The following is a 5000-nucleotide window of genomic DNA, read 5'->3' on the forward strand; positions in this document are numbered from 1 at the left end:
GGCCGCGGCCGCCTTCCAGGCAACCCGCTAGAGAAGAAGTCGGCGACCCAGACAGGGAGGGCGGCAGGGGTTACTGAGGCTCCAGCGAGAGGGCGGTACGTGGGTCCCACCGACAGCCGACGGAGGCTCCAGCACCCGGGGCCCGCGCCCCGGAGCGTGCCTGGAGAAGGACCGTCGGGCACGGCGGGGGACCGCAGCGCGCCCCTGCTCGCTCTCGCGACGTGTTTGGCCCTGCCGAGCCTCGCGGCTCCCTGGGTTTTCGGACCCCTGGGTGGGCTGCCGGAGCCGCTCGACCTCGCAGGGCGGAGATCTCGGCCGGCTGGCCCCACGGCGCGGAGGGCCGGGCACGCGCCCGGGCCCCCCCCCAAAGGAGGAAAGTCCCAATCGGCCCCAGGATCCGGGGACGCGAAGAGGAAGAGGGACCCGATCCGCCTGAACGCCAGACGCCCCCTGCGGTCGGGGGCGCCGGCCCGCGAAGGACCCTTCCCGTCGCGAACGTGAGCGCCACATCGATCGGAAGGCGAGAGAGGAGCGGGCCCCCCCTCCCTCCGGGGGGCGCCGACAGTCGGAGTTCGCATCCCGGCCACCGGGCCTGCACCGGGGGTGCGAGGGGACGACGGGGTCCCCGGAGGAAAAGAGCCGGAAAAGGGGGGGCTCGGGGGGGCCGGGGGCCGCCCCACCTGCCAACGTGCCCCTGTCCCCCCTCACAAGATCGGGTACAACGCGCAGATTGGTCCCCGAGGCTCATCTCTGGTTCTCACAGGTTCCGAAAAACCTGTTCTCAGAAATCTCCTCGCACCCGTCAAAATGAACTAGTCGAAAAATCCAACCGCCAATTTAGGGGGACCAATCTGAAATCCTATCCGACCTCCTGGTTCTCTCGGTCGGCCGAGGGCACTTTTGGCGACCCCATCCGGACTTCCGTGAGACTGCCGGCCATCAGGTCAACCCGTCACTTTGAATGGGGTTGACCTGATGGCCGAGCAGGGACTTAGACATTTTTTCAGCCTTTTCCTCGGGGTTGACCTGGTGTCCCGGGGGGACTTAGACATTTTTTTCAGCCTTTTCCTCCGGGTTGACCTGGTGTCCCGGGGGGACTTAGACATTTTTTCAGCCTTTTCCTCCGGGTTGACCTGGTGTCCCGGGGGGACTTAGACTTTTTTTTCAGCCTTTTCCTCCGGGTTGACCTGGTGTCCCGGGGGGACTTAGACTTTTTTTCAGCCTTTTCCTCCGGGTTGACCTGGTGTCCCGGGGGGACTTAGACATTTTTTTCAGCCTTTTCCTCCGGGTTGACCTGGTGTCCCGGGGGGACTTAGACTTTTTTTCAGCCTTTTCCTCCGGGTTGACCTGGTGTCCCGGGGGGACTTAGACTTTTTTTCAGCCTTTTCCTCCGGGTTGACCTGGTGTCCCGGGGGGACTTAGACTTTTTTTCAGCCTTTTCCTCCGGGTTGACCTGGTGTCCCGGGGGGACTTAGACTTTTTTTCAGCCTTTTCCTCCGGGTTGACCTGGTGTCCCGGGGGGACTTAGACATTTTTTTCAGCCTTTTCCTCCGGGTTGACCTGGTGTCCCGGGGGGACTTAGACTTTTTTTCAGCCTTTTCCTCCGGGTTGACCTGGTGTCCCGGGGGGACTTAGACATTTTTTTCAGCCTTTTCCTCCGGGTTGACCTGGTGTCCCGGGGGGACTTAGACATTTTTTTCAGCCTTTTCCTCCGGGCTGACCTGGTGGCCGAGCGTCTCGCCGTCCGCGGCCGGAGCTAGAGATGCCCCCCCCCCCAGGCCAGCCTGCGAAGCCGCGGCCAGGATCGGGCCCCTGGAAGTCTGACTAAAAATTTTCACCGACCCCAAAAACGGTTAGGGGGGGCCTCATAAAGCCTCCGGAGCGGAAAAAAAAAAAACGGAAAAAAGGATCGGGCCCACCCGAGGCAGGGGAGTCAGTAAGGGAAAGGGGACGAGGCGGCCCGGAGCCGGGTGCCCGGAGCCGGGTGCCGGCGGCCAGGATCGGGCCCCTGGAAGTCTGAAAAATTTTTTTCACCGACCCCCAAAGTGGTATTGGGGGGGGCTCATAAAGCCTCCGGAGCGAAAAAAAAAAAAAAACGGAAAAAAGGATCGGGCCCACCCGAGGCAGGGGAGTCAGTAAGGGAAAGGGGACGAGGCGGCCCGGAGCCGGGTGCCCGGAGCCGGGTGCCCGCGGCCAGGATCGGGCCCCTGGAAGTCTGAAAAAAATTTTTTCACCGACCCCCAAAGTGGTGTTGGGGGGGGCTCACGAAGCCTCCGGAGCGGAAAAAAAAAAACGGAAAAAAGGATCGGGCCCACCCGAGGCAGCGGAGTCAGTAAGGGAAAGGGGACGAGGCGGCCCGGAGCCGGGTGCCCGGAGCCGGGTGCCCGCGGCCAGGATCGGGCCCCTGGAAGTCTGAAAAAAAAATTTTCACCGACCCCCAAAGGGGTGTTGGGGGGGGCTCATGAAGCCTCCGGAGCGAAAAAAAAAAACGGAAAAAAGGATCGGGCCCACCCGAGGCAGGGGAGTCAGTAAGGGAAAGGGGACGAGGCGGACCGGAGCCGAGTGCCTACGGCCATACCGGACGGAAGGCCCCCGATCCCGTCCGATCTCGGAAGGTAAACCGTCCCGGGCCTGGCTAGTACTTGGATGGGTGACCGCCTGGGAATCCCAGGTGCCGTAGGCAGCTTTTCCCGCTGCGAGCCAGCTCTCTCCTTTTCTGGGGAACAAGGGCAGGGTCGCCCTGCCAGGGGCCCTGGGGCTGAAGTCCCTGCCGGCCACCAGGTCAACCCGGAGCCTGCCCCTCTGCGGCCAGCAGGTCAACCCCATACCGGCAGGGGGTTGACCTGGTGGCCGGGAAGCAGAGCGGCCAGCAGGTCAACCCCATACATTCAGCGGGTTGACCTGGTGGACGGGAAGGAAAGCGGCCAGCAGGTCAACCCCATACTTTCAGCGGGTTGACCTGGTGGCCGGGAAGGAAAGCGGCCAGCAGGTCAACCCCATACATTCAGCGGGTTGACCTGGTGGCCGGGAAGGAAAGCGGCCAGCAGGTCAACCCCATACATTCAGCGGGTTGACCTGGTGGCCGGGAAGGAAAGCGGCCAGCAGGTCAACCCCATACATTCAGCGGGTTGACCTGGTGGCCGGGAAGGAAAGCGGCCAGCAGGTCAACCCCATACATTCAGCGGGTTGACCTGGTGGCCCGAAAGCAAACCGGCCACCAGGTCAACCCGGAGCCTGCCCCCGCGGGCAGGGGCCAAGCGGACCCCCCTCCGCCCGGGCTTGCCCTGCTCCGAGCCGGGGCTTAATCCCCGTCCGGCCACCAGGTCAACCCGGAGCCTGCCCCTCTGCGGCCAGCAGGTCAACCCCATGCCGGCAGCGGGTTGACCTGGTGGCCGGGAAGGAAAGCGGCCACCAGGTCAACCCCATACTTTCAGCGGGTTGACCTGGTGGCCGGGAAGGAAAGCGGCCACCAGGTCAACCCCATACTTTCAGCGGGTTGACCTGGTGGCCGGGAAGGAAAGCGGCCAGCAGGTCAACCCCATACATTCAGCGGGTTGACCTGGTGGCCGGGAAGGAAAGCGGCCAGCAGGTCAACCCCATACATTCAGCGGGTTGACCTGGTGGCCGGGAAGGAAAGCGGCCAGCAGGTCAACCCCATACATTCAGCGGGTTGACCTGGTGGCCGGGAAGGAAAGCGGCCAGCAGGTCAACCCCATACATTCAGCGGGTTGACCTGGTGGCCGGGAAGGAAAGCGGCCAGCAGGTCAACCCCATACATTCAGCGGGTTGACCTGGTGGCCGGGAAGGAAAGCGGCCAGCAGGTCAACCCCATACATTCAGCGGGTTGACCTGGTGGCCGGGAAGAAAAGCGGCCAGCAGGTCAACCCCATACATTCAGCGGGTTGACCTGGTGGCCGGGAAGGAAAGCGGCCAGCAGGTCAACCCCATACATTCAGCGGGTTGACCTGGTGGCCGGGAAGGAAAGCGGCCAGCAGGTCAACCCCATACATTCAGCGGGTTGACCTGGTGGCCGGGAAGAAAAGCGGCCAGCAGGTCAACCCCATACATTCAGCGGGTTGACCTGGTGGCCGGGAAGGAAAGCGGCCAGCAGGTCAACCCCATACATTCAGCGGGTTGACCTGGTGGCCGGGAAGGAAAGCGGCCACCAGGTCAACCCCATACAGGCAGCGGGTTGACCTGGTGGCCCGAAAGCAAACCGGCCACCAGGTCAACCCGGAGCCTGCCCCCGCGGGCAGGGGCCGGCATACCCCCGTCCGTCCGGGGTCGCCCTGCCCCGGGCTCCGGGCTTAAGTCCCGAGCGGCCACCAGGTCAACCCGGAGCCTGCCCCCGCGGGCAGGGGCCGGCGGACCCCCGTCCGTCCGGGGTCGCCCTGCCCCGGGCTCCGGGCTTATTCCCCGTCCGGCCACCAGGTCAACCCGGAGCCTGCCCCCGCGGGCAGGGGCCAGGCGGAGCCCCGTCCGTCCGGGGTCGCCCTGCCCCTGGCTCCGGGCTTAAGTCCCGAGCGGCCACCAGGTCAACCCGGAGCCAGCCCCCGCGGGCAGGGGCCGGCGGAGCCCCGTCCGTCCGGGGTCGCCCTGCCCCGGGCTCCGGGCTTAATTCCCGTCCGGCCACCAGGTCAACCCGGAGCCTGCCCCCGCGGGCAGGGGCCAGGCGGACCCCCGTCTGTCCGGGGTCGCCCTGCCCCGGGCTCCGGGCTTAATTCTCCTCCGGCCACCAGGTCAACCCGGAGCCTGCCCCCGCGGGCAGGGGCCAGGCGGACCCCCGTCCGTCCGGGGTCGCCCTGCCCCGGGCTCCGGGCTTAATTCTCCTCCGGCCACCAGGTCAACCCGGAGCCTGCCCCCGCGGGCAGGGGCCGGCATACCCCCGTCCGTCCGGGGTCGCCCTGCCCCGGGCTCCGGGCTTAATTCCCGTCCGGCCACCAGGTCAACCCGGAGCCTGCCCCCGCGGGCAGGGGCCAGGCGGACCCCCGTCCGTCCGG

The 5000-nt window shown here is 65.7% G+C and overlaps 1 non-coding gene across 1 annotated transcript; it reads left to right on the plus strand.

Moving 5' to 3' along the window:
- Positions 1–2564: 2564 nt before the first annotated feature.
- Positions 2565–2683, plus strand: LOC141979835 (5S ribosomal RNA). Its single transcript, XR_012637225.1, has one exon. It is a non-coding gene; the product is annotated as a 5S ribosomal RNA (ribosomal RNA).
- The last annotated feature ends 2317 nt before the right edge of the window (positions 2684–5000 follow it).

The sequence above is a fragment of the Natator depressus genome, chromosome 28 (genome assembly GCF_965152275.1).
Source record: "Natator depressus isolate rNatDep1 chromosome 28, rNatDep2.hap1, whole genome shotgun sequence".
Taxonomy (NCBI): Eukaryota; Metazoa; Chordata; order Testudines; family Cheloniidae; genus Natator; species Natator depressus.